Below are 20765 nucleotides of genomic sequence, written 5' to 3' on the forward strand. Positions count from 1 at the left end.
ATAGGTTCGAGGGTCGTATTTATCTATTCGCACAATGTCTTCGACGATAAGCGTGACGAATCGCTAGAAATCGTTTCTCATCCCGCAACGCTGTATCAATTAGTCACGTCGATGTTAATGATGAAACATTGCAAATAATGAAAACAATCGAGATAATGGACGTACGTTAAACGCATCTCCGAACAAAAGCTTCAAATAATTGCATTATAGCGGTCGGATTAACGATTAGATCTCGTGACGATCAATTAACGATAACGAACAATAAAATCGTTCAAATGCGATATAGCATTGATAACGATCCGGTTTCCAAGATTAATACCCGGAATGGGGAATATAAGCCCGTAAAGGGTTAGTTCAGGGACTTCCGTTGGCGGAGGTGGAACTGGGTTTCCAGGTAAACGCGCTATAGGATTCCGCAATGGCAGACGCGTTCCTAGACTCACGGCGATTCCGTTGAACCGGTCATTTTCGAGAAACGCGGAAGCCTAGTAGAAGGGTAACGGTGTTGCATTTCACCATGGTGTTCCGTAAGAATTCTGCCGAAGCGCACCGATATGTTGGATTCATTGCGCAATTCGACGAACCGAACTGCCATTCTGCCGATCGATACGACGATAATTCCACCGATTCCCATTTCCGAGTTGCTTTTTGGGCTCGGTCCAAGTCTCGTTCGAATAAGAACCGTCCATAGAAATCGTGGAAATTGAAACAGTATACCGTCGATAAGACGCATCAATCACCGTGCAAATAACGGGCAAAGCCGATCTGGTTCGCGCAATAAGCAGTGCCAGACCCGCGGCGATAAAACCACGCAATTCGAATAAAACGAAACGAAAGGACCTTAGCGGTTCGACGATTATTCACGCTATGGCCATTTGTTATCGGCAGATTACCCGCGCAACGTATTGACGAATGGATTAACGTCGGGTTTGCTCAACGCAGCAGATAAGGAGCCGATAAGGGACACGTAATTGCGACGAAACGGCTGCCGACACTTGCCACGGTAGGAGGTCTCTATACAGCGGCGTCGTTCTCGGGCTTCTATCGCCATGTCGCCGAATCGTAAAAAGCTCGGCAGCCGCACGCTTTGCATACGGCACGTCCAATCGCAAAATCGGATGTCACGTTTCTACGTTGCCCGTTCGAACGTTTTCTTATCATGCGCCGTGAGGCTGTTCCGGTTGTTAGACACAGACGTTTCGTTTATTTTATTCGGCCGCGTTTTACTTTATTTCCATCGACGGTGAATAGGTTTCCCATCGGGGTTCGGGGATTAAGTAAATCTGGTCACGTTGGACGAAGCAGGCGGAACGAGCGAGTGCGCGCGAGCTGGAGCGATGCCCGCGATGGATACGCGTTATCTCGTATCGAGTCCCCGGCGTTTTATCTTCCGTGTGTAAAGAAACGACCCCGAGCTGATACCGAATGGAAACTCGAAGACGGACCGTATTTACAGAGAACTTTTCTCGAAGAGAAACGCGCGTACAAAAGAGCCTCTCTCGCCACGGGCGGCCGGCTACTGCAGTTTACTTTCGTGTAAACACCGAGCTCCCGCGAGTCCCAGCCTGTTATCGCAGGATTATTTCTTTCATTCGTTCCCGACTTAAGGATACTAAGAATAAAATATGCACGGACAGGGCTCTTTGGGAGCCGCGTTTCTTCAGTACCATTCCCTCGGTCGTTCTTCGATAATTAGCCCTGTTAATTGCGAAATATCGTCTCTCTTTTTCTTCCCGCTTCGCAACCACGCCGCGTATACTGATTTAACGAGTGAGCGAGTGAGAGAGGAGCGGAGAGAAATGGTATTAAAAGAATGTTTACGAGAGACCGGTTCTGGTGTTAAAGTATAATAGGACGCATGCCTCTGGGTCTCTCTCTCTCTCTCTCTCTCTCTCTGTCTTTCTTCTCTAAGGCTGCCGGGATTAATATCGCTAATTGTTAGTCTCAAAGGATGCGAAGTATGTCGGCTCGAAAGTCTGCAGGGGGCTAAGGCAACGACTTGGAAAATTAAGGATTAAGACTTCGGGGCTAATATTGCCTCGTCTTGTATGAAACATGGACGAGCTTGCTGTAGGTGGTAATTCGGAGAACAAAGGGGTTTTTGTTCGGCTTAAGAACGTTCTCGCGAACGGACGTTCGAACAAGTTGATACAAATAATGTTTACCGCACTAGCGGAAATTCTGTATACGTGTCTTGGGTATAGCATTTCTACATAGAAATGTGTTTCTTAAAAATGAACGAGAGCCAAAAATAAGAGTATGAAATATTTTCATAACGAGAAGGTACGAATGCATGTATATCTATAAATATCGGGAGAGACTTGCGAGATCCGTCATGTTTTTAAGATGCGTCTCGACGTATTGTTTTAAAACACCGCGCTATCATTCTCACATTACTGTTTGCTTTGCCTTTGGACTTCCAAAGAGGGAGATTCTCGGATTTATACGATAAGAATGCTCGTTCTTATTCGTCTGCCTCTAAAATATCACATTTCACGTATCGGGTTACGATTTATCAAGTTTTTAGGCATACAGAAAATTTAAAAGGGGGATATCAGATTGCGAGTTGCCGCGTTGTCAAAAGAATATTGACTTTTTCCAACCAACTACGACACTGAGCGTTAAAAAGTTTGCGTTAATTCAAAAACATTAGTATCAGAGTCATGGGTAAATATTGGCAAACGACCATAGATATCAACAGCGTACAATAATAACATTACTAAATGTCTTTATGTTAAATATTATCTAATTTTCCGCTCCAACCGGTTCGAGCCACAACGTTACGCTTTGCGAAAAATATAATACGATCGTTAAGATGTATCCTGTATACTCGACGCGAAGTCAAGTGTTACAGACTACTGTTACAGACATCAACAGACATAATTAAGAATGTATCAACGCGTAATGGATGGTAGCGCTTATCAAGTTCTTTCAGCCGGTCGAAACAGTCCGGTCGCGTCTGGCTCCGCCAAGAGACTTTCTTTTCTTCTTCTTCTTTCTTCCCTGTAAAACCAGCGTCATTTATTATAATGCCTCCGGTCTGCGCCATACATATAAACATCTTGGCCTTTAGAAAGCACAGGGAACGGTTACTTTCACTTTTACCTATTCTATGTATCCGCGTGTGTACCGTATCGCCTGTGTAATGCATGGACCCATTCAAAAGGTGTCGGACGATCTGGCGAGTGTTATTTCCACGGTCACTTTCCTAGCGAGTTTTCTAACTTGCCCTATCTCTGAAAGGAAGGTCTCTTGTATACGTCGATGGGATTTGTGGGATCTTCCCCGTTGTAAACCTATCGTTTTCCTCTGTTACGAAGGTTATAACTTTCCTTGCACGTCAACCAAAAATGATACTTCGATTAAGGATCCTTAGACATCTTTACAACTTGGGGGCAAGAATAAATGTATGGCAGAAAGATTTCTAAAATTATCAACCTGTCTATGACACACCGTGTACGTAATTGCAACGTATACGCGAGAATTGAAATGTTTTTTAAACGAATAGGAACCGAGGAAGGGAGAAAAAATGCGGGCGAAAGATAAAAGTAACCGGTGCACCGGGTGATAGATCTTTATTAGAGGTCGGTGGTGCATAAGTCACGCGACGGGGGGTGACTTTTAGCCATCCTCGTAATTCTTTGAGCACGTACGCCAACCCCATGCGGATGCGTTGCAATAATGGGACGCAATTGCGGCAAATGATCATCGGTTTTACCTCAGGGCCGCTCATAATTCGTGGAACAGGTCTTTACGTGGATTATATAGCAGACTGAAAATCATAGTGATGCGAGTTAGCGAACTACTATTTTTCGTACGATAGTGTTTTAGTTCCATTAGTACAAAGAAATTCAACGGAATTTTGGAAAATATGTCGCGATGCAAAATAAAATTATAAGTTAGCCAGATAGTTCTTTCAGGGAGTGTACAACGTGAAAAGCTTGTTCGAATTTTGACTTACATGGCTATGATTCTCAGCTCGCCATATGACATCGTTTAAATTGCACATTGTATTTTCGAACACGATACACATCTGTTAATAATATCGGTCTTGCATATTTGCAGAATTAGCTCGGCAGAGACAGCTGGCTCCGTATTCGTAATAATCGGTAATCGAAAAGAGTATATACGCATACATTCGAACATCTGTTTCGATGATTAGGTAATTGCATTAATTTAACGAGAATTGTTTACAAATATGTTATAATTATTGTTTGTATATAGCCTTATGGAGTTTGCCAGTATTTCAAAACATAAAATCATCTACAAGTATCGGGGGGATGTAGCTCAGTGGTAGAGCGTTCGCTTTGCATGTGAAAGGCCCCGGGTTCGATCCCCGGCATCTCCAGATTTCTTTTTGTCTCCACTACGTATGTTTCTTTTTTTTTCTTTTTTTTTTTGCTTTTCATTACAGTAATTCGTATTGAGATTTGCCGTACGCTACAATTTTCCATTACAAAAATATATACAAAGTAACTTAAATTGTAAATTAGCGTAATTTTCTATTTATACGTAGGCATAAACACGCGTTGCCAGGATTAATCACAGAGTAAAATCATTGACACAAATGTCATATAGGGAGACAAGAAACACCGTAATTATGGCATTATAGGCAATCTCGGGAATAAGAAATATGTAGGTTATATTTTGAATCTCGCACTTATACTTTGATTTTTGCGCAATTTAATCTTGATTACCAATAAATCAATGGAAGAAAAAGTAGAAGTCGGTGGTTTATGCAGTGAAATCTGATATTCGCGTAAAAAAGCACGGAGTTAAATTGAAATAACAGGAAGCTGCGGAGCACACGTATAATCATCGATTCCCCTCGAGCGTGCGGTCGTCCGGTATCAGCAATCAAAAGTTTCCTCTCCGTTTTTTCCCTTCTTTTCCATTTTTTGCCTCTCTTTTTCTTTCTTTTCAGAAGCCTCGCAACTGCCGTCCATCGACCGGACCGACATTTTACGTTTCACGAAGCCAGAAAATCGCGAAATTCGCAAGGATTTTATTAAGGTTTCCCGATTTAATTTTCCGAGGATACAGGACACTACTATTATTAAACGACCGGAACACGTTTCCCGACGTCAACGCGAGCCAGTAATACAATAACCGTGTTGTCACGCTGACAGAGAGGCAATTTTAGGATTTCAGTCAACACAGCACTCGAGAAACTCGCGAAACAAACGTTCTCTACGCGTTCGAAACTAAATTTTAATTACTCTACGTCGCGTGTTTCCGACCAATAGCTCGCCGAGCTACGCTCGCGAACCTACGTAAAGGAAAATTCTTTTCCCGCGTTCGATTAAATACCGAGACAAATCGTTCGGACCGTCACGTTTCTTTCATCGGTGGAAAACAAAGGCGAAACACCAATGGATATATGTTCGCATATCGGAAGGTAAACGGGTTGAGGGATCGCGGAGGATGAATGCCGATCGAGCGCCCCGAAGGGACCGATGCTCGCTTGTTCGTTCTCGTTCGGATGCCTTTTTCCCTTTCCTCTCGCATGTTCGTCTCTCGAACAGGAGAATCGATCACGATATAGTCGGCAATGAAATCGAAAAGAGAGAAAGCAAGGGGAGAAAAAGAAGCAAGAAAAAAGAGGAAAGAAACGTTAAAAGGAAGGGTGAAGCAGAAAATGCATATAACTGCAGAATCGTGTTGAACGCAGCGGAATAACGCGGTTTCCAACTTCGACGTTTGAACGTTTCCTAATCCGATTAGCGCAAAAACTGCATCCCATTGCAACGGAGCATTGGCGTTACGAACCGCGTGGCGTCTCTCTGCGCGAAATCGTGTACCACGCAGCCTGCACCGCCTGAAACTCGGCTGTACGCAGACTGCACGCAGACTGCACGCAGACTGCACGCAAGCAAGCCGCGCGGTTCATTTCTCAAGCTAAACGCATTTATCGGTGATGCACCGAGGGAGAAAATCAGAGCCCTCCGCCTCTCGCCGCCGACGTCGTACAGCCATTGTCCTCGCGTACGCGTCGCCGTTGTGTCAGAGAATGCCGTGGCGAGGTGCCGAGCAAGGGGCTGCGTCGGAGGGTTCGGAGTGGAAGGACAGGGAGTAGAGGGTTGCACGCCATTCCTTCGACATTACGTCATACGTCGATTCTCTGGGGATTCCCACGGCGTCAACCCACGCCGAGAAACTTCGTCGACCGCATTCAGCAGGTAATACACCGCCGTTTTCCACTTATCACTGTTATTAGAGATATTAGTCATCCGGTGGAGTTACGTACACTTTCTTTCTCGTAGGATACCAAGTTTTCTATTTGCTTTCATCTGGCAAGAGTTCTCTGTTGGTTACTTGTTAGAAGAAGGAAGAGCTCGCGGTGTTTGTGTACGCGAAGAAAGTAGGTTTGTTGGTAGCGTGTAATATGTAGGAAGAAAATGAAAGTTACGAGATCGATTCGCGTTAAACGGAAAAATGGAATCGATCGAACGAACGAATTCCACGCGTTCGACGCTGGCAATCGTCCGATAAAAGCCATCCTCCCGTAATCGTTTTTCCACGTTCCAACCGAATCGTTGCTGGGTGAAGAAGTTTAAACAAAAAACAAAGCAGAGAGGGAGGAGAAAGGGAAACTGTGAAAAAGGGAACAAATAATGGAAATGGTGTCTCGCTTAGGGGTAATCGTCGTCGCGTGCTCGCAGAGTAAAAATGGGGCTGCCGCGGCTGATTAATCATCGGCAATCTCGCGAGAGCGCGTCGAAAGGACGCGGCCATTAAAGGCAAACGACGAGAACTTCGTCACCGGTCGGCGTTCGACGATCGTGTTCCGGGGTTGAACGAGTTATTTTTTTTTCTCTCCCTTCGCGCGACGATACGTGGCAGAAGGAGAAACAGAGACGAACGAGTAATTTAATTGAAATTCCCCAACCGTGCCCTCACCAGCGGTGGCGCAGAAATTGTGGAAAAATCGAGTCATACGATCGCCGGGGCTGCGTGAAAATGGAATTACGGCGGAGAAACGAGGTTTGTCCGATGATGCAGGTGAACGCCGGTTTCACGAGGGATCGAGCAGCCGAACGTACAAAGGGATGAAAAAACATAGACTCGTCAGTCCGCGGAAAGACCGAGGGTTTATAGGGACAAAATTTTTTTACGTTTAAATTTCAGCGTAAATTGGCCTTGCGAAATTACTCTCAATTACTCTACGCGATACTCGCGAGTGCGAGAGCTCGTTCGATCGCAACCATCGTGCGCATACAGAACGTTCTGGCTGCCTGGCCTCGAGCAGCAGGCGCAACTCGACTGAAAGATATCCTATCTACAGCGTACGTACGAGTTTGCCATACGTGTGTATGTACATATGTGTAAACGCGTAGGTACGGTGTACAAATTGGTCGGCGCACAAATTGATCGATAATCTGACCGGTAATCGAGGAGTTTTCCGAAACGTTGCGTTGATGGCTCGTACAGCCGGAAATATTATAGTCGGGCGAAATCAGCCTCGAAATACCGACGGGACGGTGATCAAGGGTCGACCACTTATAGCGCAATTTGTTTTAATTAAAAATCGTCCGTGCCTGCGGTACAATGAAATTCGCATTATACGCGACGATGCACGGCGATATACGAATTTCGTTGGCGAAAACGCAACGTGAGATCGATAGCGATACTGTACCGATATCGCTGTATGGTATAGCGTCTCACGAGTCGATGAGTCGCGATATTAAATGTACTGGCTCGGTGTTAATTATGAATCCATGGGAGTGCACGAATTGAACGATCGTATCGCAGCGGAGGCCTCGTTTCGATATGCACATTTTAATTAGCGCTTAACCGAAGAAAGGGCGATATCTCGGTGGCGAGACAAACAGAAACACCGTAATTCGATTCGGAAGGTGCAAATATTTGATAAGGTTGTAACGTTGTGTTACCAGAGGTTCGCCAGAGGCGTGGTAGCTTGTAGGCGGAATCGGTGCAATGAAGTGCATATAGACACTTCATCACCGCGCATCCGGAATCGCCGGAGGTCAGTTACGCGAAAATATTCCCCGTTGTAACATCGTGTTTCGGAAAACGGGAAGGCTGCCTTCGGTCCGGAAACACGCAAACTCCGCCTATAGCCTGCTTGTTTCGCCCATCTGAACCGTCTATTTCGAGTTTACAGCGGCGGAAACCCGAATCGAAACGGAGGTCAGTTACGAGAAAATATTGACTGATCGCGCGTAATGGCACACCCGAGCGCCAACAATAGAATCGTGCCTCTGCCTACGTGTACGTAGCTATCGCGATGCGAAGCACGCGTACCTGTACTCGTGCGTATCCATTCTCGTACCTATGCCTATGTACCTGTACATACACGTATATACGCAAATTCACGCATCCATACATTGAAACGTGCACGCGTTATCGCGTACGAATCACGAGTAGAGTCGGCTAAGCGTAGAGACGCGCGGTCTGATGTTAAAGCACGGACATTTCCTGGTCCTCATCAATTGTCATTAAACGACATGATTATTGCGCGTGTTGACGATTATTGCGGCGATAGGCCGTTACCGGAATATCCAGCGAAGCCCGCGGTCTCGTAATGATCGATGCTCGATACGTACTCATCGAGTATTTCGTTAATGGCCGGGACATTGTGTCGAGCGATGTGCACGGCCTCGCGAAAATGCCAAAAGCCCTCTCCCATTGACCGTTAACGAGCCGTTTCGAGGAGAGCGCGTTTTATCCAAAGAGTCCCTTTGGTTCCGTTTTCCACATGATGTCACGGCGGTTGTTATCAGGGCGCGACCATCGATCAATGACCCTGCCGATAAATCGCCAATGCGATAACATCCAATCGGATTATTTCGCGGTTCGCTGATTATTTGAATTTTTCCACGTGATTCTTGCACGACCACGCTAATGATTTCGATCGTTCAGGGAAAGATCGTTTAACGCGCGAAACGATCGTATCGTCCGGTTAATCGTTAGTCGGACGAGAGATGAATTTGCGTTATCGAAACGAACGAACTGTAAGTCACGAAACAGAGCACCTGTACGTACGTCGAGTATATTATCCGGCTACGAGAGCCTGTTCCCTTCGCTAGGTCCGATGATTCGCCGAAAATAATAGATTTATCATCCCCAATTGGCTTCTAGCAGTTTATTTCATGGGAATCCATGGACGATGAACGCCCCCGCGCGAGCCCCTCGTAACGCAATACGCTGATATACGCGCAAGGATTTTCTCTATGATATGCAACATGCGGGACGTAATTCAGTCGGTGCAAGTCATCGGGATCATCTACGTAGGACTACGATCGCCGCTAACGATCCATCATTTACCGCGACAGCCACGAGTATTAGGTTAAAGTGGCGGCGTGATTCTGCTAAACGCGATGCTAAACAGGTACCGCTTCTGTCGCGAACCTTTCCACCGTCAAGGAACAATATCGTCACGTATCGAACGATCAGTACGTACACGTTACTTGTCGATATCGACGTCGATCGTAACGAGCGTGCACGCGTAGAGAACGTTAACCGTACGAGGAAACGTTATGAAAATTTGTACAATGTGATTTCTAGAGATCCGGTAGTTCGATAAATAAATGAAAAAAGTGAATATATCCGAGGTAAAAAGGGGCGAGGTTATAAAACATCGGTGTAAAGAATACGAAATCGCGACATTTATCTTCTATTTTGCAGTATGCTCGTATCTCCAACCCCGTAACGAGGGGATCCTCACTTGCAAAGACCGATTTCGCCTTATCTGTCCGGCTTATCAGCTACAAGAATATTCACGCGAATTTATCGATCTGTCCGCAGTCGTTTCGGCATGGCTGGCGTTTTCTTTCTTTCTCTCTCTAAAGCGTTAGTTTTACGCTCGTCGTCCCCGAGAGACGCGATAAGGAAAAAAAAAGACGAGGGGAAGGAGGAAGGAGAAAGAAAGAGGAAAAATAAGAAGACTGAAACTTGAAGTCGCGTTATGAGCATGAATTTTTATATTGAGATATTATCGCGCCGCTGCCGGGAAGGGAAAATAAAAACGAAGTTTCGTTTCGCGACCATAATGACGTACGTTCGTGCGTATCATCGCCGATTTCGTCGCTTCTTTTTCTTCCTTTCGTCGAGCTGAATGTGCAAGCGTACCTTTAAGAAAGAACAAAAAAGAAGAAGAAACAGAAACTACACGCGAGAGTAACGACCGTTGAAATCGATCGTAAAAATTTTCGTTCCTCGTGAATTAAGTTTCTCCCCTCTTCTTAACGGTGGTTAGAGCCGTGTTACGCGAAACACGATGCTTCGTTGGATTACGCAACTCGTTTGGCAAGAATAGACGACCCGCGTGTACGCTCTTACACGTATAACACACATTGTCGGCAGAATGCGAGACCACCTCTTTATCATGATGATAACCTGCGACGATCGTCCGTAGGCTGCGATGAAAACGTTTAATCATTGCTTCACGATGGCTACTTCCTGCCTTAATTGCCCGTTTGTTGACTTAATTAATTGTTTCTAGCGCAGCAGAAGTAATTTCTGACGTACAAAAATAGGCTACATCGCGTGTAACATATTGCTGCGTTTTCCAGACAACGTTCCACGAAGCATAGAGATTTTATAATTACATTTCTATTTAAGCAAGCTTCAGTAAGAATATAAGTAGAAACTCAAAACAAATCTCTTCAAGACATCAAATTTATTTATAAAACTGGAGTAACTATCGTTGGTGGTGTCCTGTGCGGAATCATCGAAGAAGACGACAGTTTCTAGAACTTACTCTAGTTTTATAAATAAATTACAAGTTTTTAAGAACTTCTAATTTCGTTTCTACTCATTTTTACATTTGCTTCAACATTTTTCATAGACCAAGGAGTAACCGAGTCGCTCTTAAAATTATTTTAACAACAATCGTGATTAGCCTGCAAATATGTATAGCCTATTATTTACATAAAAAAATATATTTCGCTTTTCCTATTTAAAAGCTGAGGTGGTTATTAAACGTGTCGATTCGTTTAACAAAGATACGAGTGATAAATTCGTAATAGTCGATATATTAAAATCTCTAATATAAATTGCTAATCACTCTACTATTGAATTGTCCGAGAGAGCACCTTCGTCTATTTACAACTACAGTTGTTATTACAAAAAATTCAAATGTAACTTCGGTTGACGATTACAAATAACGGCAATAATATTTTGTCCGGAGTTTGTTTACATTTGAATCTAGCAAACCAAAAAAACGTTGGTATTCCAAGGCACAATAATATGAGTCTGTCCCGATTCAAATCTTCCGTTGACCGATGTGCCGCTACAAAGGCATATCGGAATACTAGAAATTATTGAATCAAGATAGCAAATTTGATAGAGTCTGCTATTTAAATTTGATGTAATGGAAAATATTTGTTGGGTAACACGGTAACTCGTGTTATGTAATATATATGGTGGCGTAGAGGTCATGTAGGGAGATAGGGACGAAAAGTTTTCGAGGCAGCGTGGCCGAGCGGTCTAAGGCGCTGGTTTTAGGCACCAGTCCGTAAGGGCGTGGGTTCGAATCCCACCGCTGTCAATTTCTTTTTTTTTTTTTCGCTCTTATAATTAAGTCGCCAAAGTGTAAGATGCACACGCAATCTCATTTTTTTTTCATACATATATCAGGTTTCATAAAATTTATGAAATTCACTAACTACAATTTTGATAGATCTAGGAAGATATGGGTAATCAATAATTCACGATGTCGATCCTTTAGGAGAGGATCATAACGATAAGTAATGCAATTTTACATTGTTATGCTTCAGCGTAGCATACTGAGTATCAGTCAAAGCAATGCACACAATGCAAGTTAGTTTAAGCGTGATATGTAATAACCGTGTAACAGTATGGAGAGAAATGAATACTCTGTTATTAGTATTCATGTCGCAAACATTTGAGTGTTAAATATAAAGTTGCATGTATTGTAAAATATAATTTGCTAGTTCAATAAAGCTAAAAAACTAAGAACGTCGTGTAAATTCTAACTTAAGGGAATAAGTTAGTAAAATATCGAAGAAATTGTTTGTGTCTATGGTTAAAATGGTTATGGTTAAAAATTTTGGTTAAAAAGTCCAAAATTCAAAGGTCCCACCGAGATTTGAACTCGGATCGCTGGATTCAGAGTCCAGAGTGATAACCATTACACCATGAGACCTTCCAGAAGGGTTAATAAAAATATAAACCAAATGTGACCTTGAAATTGTAAGTCATTACTATAAATACAGAAACGTCACTGAGACAAGATCAAGAATCGATTCGATCGTAAGACAGCACTAAAAACTACAAAACTCTTACTGTATATCCATCTTTCTTTAGAAACCAAATTAATAAACAATTAAATAAATAAAATCGTCAAAATATTTTAAGCCCAGATAATCGATGCATGATTTAAAACGCCATGATTGAATCGATTCACTAACGTGTAAAGATATCTTTCTCTAAAAACGACGAAAAATGTATTTATACATTTCGATTAAATCTTAAAACGTGTATGTAATTATGTTAAATAGGAATAAAAATTGTTTAAACAAGATCGATAATAATTATAGATATCTGTTCTTCAATTTGTTCGATTGAATTAAAAAACGGGGATGTAGCTCAGTGGTAGAGCGTTCGCTTTGCATGTGAAAGGCCCCGGGTTCGATCCCCGGCATCTCCAGTTTCTTTTTTTTTTTTTTTTTTTTTTTCTTCTCACGAAATATTCATTTAGACTTACTTACAATATCCCATTATTGGCAGAGGAGAACGCGATATTCTGGAAGTGGCTCGGTATCCAAACATACGGGACGTTCATATACTTGTCTTGATTGCACTTGACGTATCTTGTATCGTTCGAATCTATTTATGGCGGTCGTCAGTCGACATTCGAAGGCGACGGTCATATACCTGCTTCGATTATAAGTACGTTGTATATACACATTATGTTGTATCGTTCAAATCTAATTCTGGCAGTCGTTGCTCGACATTCAAAGGCGGCAGTCGTATACCTGTCCGGATTATATGTACGTTATATATATGCATTATTTTGTATCGTTCTAATCTATAGCGTTCATTTTTCTTTCTTTATTTCTTTATTTCTTTTATCCATTATCAAAATAATAAATTACTCGTTCCAGTTAATATCGATATATATTATTAGTAACGTTTAATTAATGATACTGCGAATATTATTTAACTACAAGCATTATACTCGTAATATTTCGTATTTAATGACGTTGTTATAACGTACGCTTCACCTGTGAATTAAACCAATCAACTTCATCAAGATACATACATGGTACATCGTTCAGTTCCTGACGAGTTAAACTCCAGTCATATTGATCGGCTACGGAGATTGAGAAATTTATAAAAAATGAAGTTGATCAGATTGATTTGCGAGTGTTTCGTTTACCGCGTGCCTCTTTTCTCATTATTTCACATGCACGCTACACAATTAAACGTTAACCATGATCGAACACGTTTCGCATAGCGCTTCGAAATGAGCAGCAACTACGCACTTATGGCACGTGATTGACTTCGCGATTGCGAACACGTGCAGTACGATTATCGACGCGATGCAGCGTACACCGATCGCGAGACGAGTCACACACCAAACGAAAATACGAGTAATACGAGTACGAAAAAAAAAAGAGAGAAAGAAGAATAAAGATTAGAGGAATAAAAAAGAATCGATATAAGAAAAGCAAGAGGCAGAAGAATCGCGAGTCGTCGTATTCAACTGGATGGCCATGGCCGTATGTAAAGCGAGAAGCATCGAGGAGATGATAGGATGCAAACGAAGCCGAGCGAAGGAGATTGAATGGTAATAGTCCTCGATTCGTCATATGCAAAAGTTTCGTATAAACGAGTGAAAAGCGGTCCCCGTGGTCGAAGACGGAGAAAGATGGTATCGTTTGAATTGCCGTGCTCATCGCGCGGCCGGATACTTCGTATCTGTTCGTGACGATAAACGCGAAGAGAATAATCGCGTGAAATATACTGTGACAGCTTCTTTTTTTTCGCCTCTCCTCCCTCTCTCGCACGTTTCTTTTTTTCCTCGTGCTTCCTTCTCTTCTTTCTTCCTATCGCGGAGTATACAACGTCGCGAACCGGAGAGTATTAATCATCGTACTACGGAGAAACGACGCAGTAAGGCAGAAACATAGCTCGGTTGTAACGTAATAGAACCGCCGATGAGTTGGTACGGTGCAAGAAATACACAGCGATGCGGGAATAAAGGCCTTGATTGATCGGAGGTAAACGTGACCGTTTAAATGTTGCGGCAGTCGGCTAGGAAAGAGGCAAAAGACACGGTCGATCGCGAAAAAAGATACGACCGTGGCGGCGGTGGCGGCACAGCTCGTTTCTTTTTCCATTGTTTCAAGCCAACCATTATCCACCATGCAAATTCATCGGCGTCCACTCTGCCTCTGGCTCTCCGCGTTACGTAAATCTATTTTGCACTGCCGGTGGACGGTCGGTGCATCTCGATGAAAGAAAAAGGAGCGCGAAGTCATCGCGAAACGGTGACGTTTTGTAACTTGTCTTGAGAAACGCGAGGACCTTGAACAGGAATTCTAAAGAGAGGGACAGAGAAAGAGAGAGAAAAAGCTGGAAAATTAGAGAGTAGCGCGTGTCGGATTGCGAACGCTATGGGACACACGCGAAGAAATCTAATAGAGTCGCCTAAATCAGCCGGCATTCCTCGCGTTATTCCCTCGAAAGGGAAAGAAACGGATCCCCCTTGTCGTTCGACCGTTATAATATTCTGTCCGGCAATCCCGTATCTATTTTATCGTGTCCCCGAGTCGCGGCGTAACTACGTGAAAACAACATAAAGAAAAAGAAGAAAATCACGTCGCATAGAGATATCGAGTTTTGACCCCGATGGGGTCAGCAGTGGAGCGTGTGACCATTTTGTCACCCTCGCGAAAATTTTATTTACGAATATCCGTTGATGTATACGGTGTCCGAGGCTCGCGGATCGACATAAAACCATCCTCCACGTGGAACACGGTTCTTTTTCGTGTTAGGCGTGCTGCAAACTTCCGGCTGAATTTAAATGTCCAATTGAACGGCACGTGGATTTCTCGTCCCTCGATTTGCAGCTCTACACGTTGGGGCGTTCGACGAGACGCGGAAACATCGTCCTCGACGTGGTATCTCGGGTCGTTGTTCCGTGAATTCGTGTCTCTTCGAGGCAAACAAGAATTCGCGTCACGTAGGTGTCTCCACTTCGCGTGATAAGTCTCCTCGAAGAAATTACGCGTTAATTCGATGCTCTCGCACCGCTGTATTCCTCGTTGTTCGCAACGACGAAAGGGAGAGGGTGCGAGCTGTTCGAGCCTCGATTGAATGGCGAGGGCGAATGAAACAGAGAGGAAAAGAGAGAAAGAAAAGGAGGAAAAAGGATTTAAAAGAAAAAGTCAGTCGGGTGTCCAATGGTACGAAGCGCAACGGGAAGTGACGAGCGAGGTGGTTAGAGGTGACTGCAGCAGAAATCCATCAGATGGAAGAGATCACGCCTGTCTCCATGCCCGGGACAATGACGCGGCCCGCAGACGCTTGTTTTTGTATTCCCGCTCTTCTCTCTTCCTCGCTCGTCCTTTCTATTCCTTTTCTTCCTCTATTTTTTTCTTCGTCCTTTTTTCCCTTTTCCTTATTTTTTTTTTTCTACCTTCCACCCCGACTCCATCACCACCCCCGGCGCCCGATTCCACGCGGCACTGTGTTCCAAGCCGTGCAACGAACGGCCGAATGGGTAGGGGAGCTTTAAATATTTAGGCGGCTAATTTTCACGGAGGATTTTTAAGCCGACGAAGGAAAGTGAGAATTGAAAAGAAACGCGGTGACGCGGAGCAAGAAGAGGACTGTGGGCGAAATGTCCTCCAGACTGAAATAATAATAAGAGGCGCCAGCGCCTTTAATCACGATATTAAACATTTACGATTGCTATGGCGTCCTGCTCTTAAGACGGCTATTCTTTTCTTCTTTTTTTTAACGCGGCCCCGATCCGATCTTCCCTTCTGCACAAAGACGACCTACTCCTCCCTGCAACCGCCAACGCTCACGCCACCTCTTGTTTATGTTTACGTACCTTCTGATAACCTTACGCGGAGATCAAGCCGATTCACCGAGGCTTCCTTCAAGATGTACACCCCGTGAACGGTGCAACCATACGACCAACACTCGAGATCGTTGCCACACGGACGAAGCGAAGCTCGGGAAGAAGAGGGTGGGTCGGTCTATCGCGGTTGTAACAGAGGGTCGACAGCGAAACGAGAACTCGCTCAAAGAAACCGTCGCTGGGCGTTCGAGAAACGCTTCATTTTTCTTGGCTGTTGCGCCATAAGCCACGAAGATTATGTCCAAGCTGATCCTCGCTGTATCGATGACAATGGCGAAAGGCAGCGGCGAATCGAGCAGACGAGAAGCTTAATCTAGTCCTCAGTTTGTTTTGCTTTGCCGTGCGATTTGTCATCCATTGTCCGACCGAGTACGCTCGGCCCGCCATGAATCGTTATTTATGGTTTTCGCTTGATTAATTTTTGCCTCATCTTCGTGATATCGCGAAATTGTCCGCGTCAAGCGCAGCCTTTCGTGGCTGACGCTCGATTTACGATTTACAAGCGTTTCCATTGTCGCTGGCAATTCTGTTTGTGAAAGTAACACGGATGGTTGAAAAAATTACCACGAACGAACAAAATTTTATATCGGCTTTGCAACTAACGTTCGTTTCACTCGACCGATTGTTGGAATAAAACCTCGTTGAATTTAGTCGAAGGGATATCGTCGGGCGCGAAGATCTCGTTGGGGTGAAATCACATTTTTAAGCTTCGATTAAGGTGACGATAACGCGGGGCGATAGCCTGAGAAGATAGAGATGAATTTAATATTCCGAATCCGGATAACGCGATTTCACCGGACGTCAGGCTTGAAACGCGTAAGCGTTATAAGTACGATTTCCCTTTTCTGTTCGTCGAGGGTTGGATTGCTTCGTAGCCGAGGTATTTTCGAGGTTGAACCTGTTTTTCAATTTCTTCCTGTCTCGCTTTCACGCTTCGACGTGTTGCAATCGAATTATCGTGACACCGGTTGGGTCGAACGAGCGAGAAACGAACAACGAACCCTCGATACTCCTCGAAGCATCGATAAGAATTTAACTGGTAACTCAAATTACATAATGCAAAGTGGTCGTCGATCGATGAACGTGGTTACACGAAGAAAGATGGAAGAAAGGAAGTTTGGAACGAGTCAGAAGGGCAACAGGAAAAAAATAATGCGAAGTACCCCGATTCGCGGACACCTACCCAAACTGTTCCATTCCTCCCTGTCGTTCATCCCCTTTTTTTCATAGCAGACCCTTTATACGTCGACCACAGTATCGACAGGAACGGCACCCCTCAGCTAAGGGGTGGATCTTCGAAGCTGCTGCATTGTGCAATGTTCGCGCAAGGGTTGCTTGAAATACGCGCGTCTGATTTTTTTCCTTTCTTTTTCAACGCGATCACCGTCCTCTACTTCTCCCTCTGTATCTGTTCCCGGTGATCCTGCAATCGTGCAAGTAACGAAGAAAGTCGAGATATTCGTGTGGTAACGTGAGAATGACAACAGATGCGGTGGAATGAAATTACAAGTGTGCCGGGTTCATCGTGCCCCGGCAAGTACACAGGAGTTGTGCTTTTTTAGCGAAATTGTTGTGACAAGCATTTCAACGGGCGACTCTTGGCGTTTGCTTTCTTCTCGATGCCGGCACACGGCATCCCCTTTTTGAATAGGGTGGTCTCATGACACTTTTACGGTGTCAAGTCCTGGTCTTCTGGGAACAGGGCTGGCCCTGCTGTTCGGTAATCCGATTTAATCGGCTCTTTTTCCTTCCCGGTACGACGATTCGTATGAAACTGTTGGCGAAACTTGGAAACGTCGATAAAACGTTTGACAAGCCTCTACGATTTACAAAAGGGGATGAGCATGTTCGTAAGGCCTCTGAACGTTTCGTCGAATACGAATTATGCACGTGAAACGAACGATACGATCGTGGAAACGTTGGTAAGTCGTCGGGTTCGCTAAGAAACCCGTACGGTTATGTAAATACACCGAGACGAAAATGGTTGGTACGCGACTCGGTGTAACAGGATTAACGGACTAAAGTTGCTCGCGCATAGTTCGTTGCCTTATCTCAGTTTCCCTAATTGTCTATGACTATTCATCAAGTCATTTATACTCGGCTCAATTATCGCTGCCATCAGTTACGAGACTCGAGTCACTTCGAATCCGGCTTCGGCGAAAGCTCCGACCATTTATCTTTACGCGGAGATACCCCGTAATTGCAAATCAGCTTCTAGCCCGTCAATTAATGATTTGTTAGCAAAACCATTTCTCTTCTCATTTGAACACCATTTTCTCGTTAAGGAAATATTTCAGATTTTTATTCCGTGTCCGAGGAATTGGATGTGTAATTTACGAGATATATTTATATGTATATATATTCATTAAACATGAAAATTCTTTAAATAAATCGATTAATTAATTAGAGTTGCTATACGGATGATAAATACGTTTAATTAGTGTTGGTATATAGGACGAAATAAAAACAAAAAATATTTGCTAAGTGTGGGGTTCGAACCCACGCTCCCAGAGGGAACCAGAACTTAAGTCTGGCGCCTTAGACCGCTCGGCCAACCTAGCATTGGTGAAAGGTGCTTGTGTTATATAGGTATATATGGTATCTAACAGTTATTATTAGTTTATAATTTACACTAAATGACAACATATCATATGTGACAAATGCGTATTGTATAATTTCAAATGAAATTTAATTTTAACCTATGTTATGCAAATACAAATATCTCTAAACAAAACATACAGTTTAATTTAGCATGATAAATGATGTTAAAAAAGTTATTTGGCACTCACAACTATGACCTAATGGTTTTTTAAATTCTTATTTAAATTCAACGCCGTACTCCTTGATTGATGCAAATTTATCAATTTACAGAACAATAGATTAATTTACCATGAAGCGGTAACGAACTTTCCTTTCTTGAGAATCGTAGAAAAATTACGGAAGTTGTAAAAGGCGAAGGGCGATTTGAATAATACAACCATTATTCACCCTCGTTGTTTTCAATGTTGACTAATGATCGACTTAAGAAAATAGCGCGCACTCGTAAAACTCGATTGCTTTCAGATACGAACGTTCTCTCTGTCCCTCTCTCCCCCCCCCCCATCTCTCTCTCTCTATTATACAAGAGCATACATTGCGCTTTTATGCACGTCTCCCTTGGGGAACGCGATTGAAATAATTCTGATTCAAGACACTTACCGAAATGGTGGATATACTTGGCTCGCTTCATCTTGGTCCGATATAATCGTCTACCTTCTCACGTGAGAAAGTCCAACGACCTGTTTCCATTAGTCGCTTTAACACTTAATACAGTGGTCTGCGGATTTATACGCGTATCATCCATGGTGTTTCACTGATATAACAGTAAGGAATTGTGTACACAACACGATTGTGTGATGCATGGTCGATAAGTCAGTGTATCATACACATATACGTTGGCGTCGTAATAAAACCGAATCGTACTGTCTGGACTATATTTCGTATCGTAAAAAAACGGTAACTTCCCTGAAAGTAGTCGTGTATCGTTCTATTCGTTGTTAGTATATTTACTAACGGGGTTAGGTTTGATGTCGTGGTTGATGTTGGGATCGCGTGCCACCACTGTCGTACCAGTCTGCACCTATCCCGTCGTTAAAGCATACTTCGCCATGTCATTAACGTAATCACTCTCCGTCACTTTGAGAACTCAACAGAATACTCGATATTTTAAGTAGTCAAAACTTTTCGTTTCACTTCCGACGTGATTGCTCGTGAATTTCCACTCGTGTTCGTGTTGAAGAAGATACGATAAATCGTTTCACGGTCTCAGACACAAATGCATCATGCGGTTGGAGACGCCTAGTGATGGGATCTGAAACACTTCAAATTACATACATATGTACTTCGAAACTGTATATGTACATAATTATGTCTGTATACATATGGCGAAAAAAGTGAATCACTTTGAAAGTTATACGAAGCTTAAAAGTCCTAAAAGTCCTGAGAGCTTTGATAGGTTTGAAATAAAATAAAATAGAACCGCGCAAAATTTATAAACAAATGAGCACTGTTCATGTATATTACTTATTGAATAACAAAATCGAATTTAAAGTTAATATAGTATCGTATATAAAGTAATATATTACATATAGCTTAGAGTAATTACATAAAAGTAATTATATTTAAAGTTAAATAAGTTAATACGTAAATGATAGTAATGCTTTTATTATTTATTTAGAAACAATATGCAACTGATGTGAAATTAGGATATTCGTTACTAGAGACGCCTATGAACGTTTGAAAAATGCGCGAAACCGAAGACATGCAACATAACATTGTACATTCGGTAGAACGCCAAGCTCCTCAGAGGTCGTGAAATAGGAGAGTGATTAGTTGAAACACGAATTTCTACAAAAACACATGTGTTTTCGAATGTAAACACGACGCCACTGAAACGCAGCTGCTGAATAGATTCCTGTCGTTCGAATTTAGGTTAACATATGCCAAACTTGACTTCTTCAAAGAATTTGGAACCCACGCAGCGGGTTAGCTTAAAGGTATTTATTCTGAAATCACTTGTATTTATATAACTGACATTAGAATTTCGATAATTTACACAGAATTCGATTGCGTTTCGTGCGATATAAAATAGTTTATATAAAAATCTGTACGTATAAGGAAAGCAATTAACAGTGAAACACTTATG

The 20765-nt window shown here is 43.1% G+C and overlaps 2 protein-coding genes and 5 non-coding genes across 16 annotated transcripts in view; 4 read left to right on the plus strand and 3 right to left on the minus strand.

Annotated features, from left to right (window-relative positions):
* LOC138180699 (apoptotic protease-activating factor 1) overlaps positions 1-19425 on the minus strand; it is a 55150-nt gene extending 35725 nt beyond the window's left edge. For 3 of the 8 annotated variants that reach the window (XM_069114776.1, XM_069114779.1, XM_069114771.1), the window contains exon 1: positions 12692-12902. The gene's annotated coding sequence lies outside the window, so the exon portion shown is untranslated. Of the gene's footprint in view, positions 1-12691; positions 12904-19279 lie in introns of those variants that run through there. The other 5 variants (XM_069114778.1, XM_069114777.1, XM_069114775.1 and 2 more) reach the window with 3 other exon arrangements.
* TRNAA-UGC (transfer RNA alanine (anticodon UGC)) lies at positions 4277-4348 on the plus strand. Its single transcript has one exon. It is a non-coding gene; the product is annotated as a tRNA-Ala (tRNA).
* Positions 11433-11512, plus strand: TRNAL-UAG (transfer RNA leucine (anticodon UAG)). Its single transcript has one exon. It is a non-coding gene; the product is annotated as a tRNA-Leu (tRNA).
* TRNAQ-CUG (transfer RNA glutamine (anticodon CUG)) lies at positions 12059-12130 on the minus strand. Its single transcript has one exon. It is a non-coding gene; the product is annotated as a tRNA-Gln (tRNA).
* Positions 12563-12634, plus strand: TRNAA-UGC (transfer RNA alanine (anticodon UGC)). Its single transcript has one exon. It is a non-coding gene; the product is annotated as a tRNA-Ala (tRNA).
* Positions 12964-20765, plus strand: part of LOC138180701 (uncharacterized) — a 374745-nt gene continuing 366943 nt past the window's right edge. The window contains exon 1 of one of the 3 annotated variants that reach the window (XM_069114786.1): positions 12964-13777. The gene's annotated coding sequence lies outside the window, so the exon portion shown is untranslated. Of the gene's footprint in view, positions 13778-20237; positions 20617-20765 lie in introns of those variants that run through there. The other 2 variants (XM_069114784.1, XM_069114785.1) reach the window with 2 other exon arrangements.
* Positions 18560-18642, minus strand: TRNAL-UAA (transfer RNA leucine (anticodon UAA)). Its single transcript has one exon. It is a non-coding gene; the product is annotated as a tRNA-Leu (tRNA).

This window comes from Bombus flavifrons, chromosome 6 (genome assembly GCF_040668555.2).
Source record: "Bombus flavifrons isolate JBK064 chromosome 6, iyBomFlav1_principal, whole genome shotgun sequence".
Taxonomy (NCBI): Eukaryota; Metazoa; Arthropoda; class Insecta; order Hymenoptera; family Apidae; genus Bombus; species Bombus flavifrons.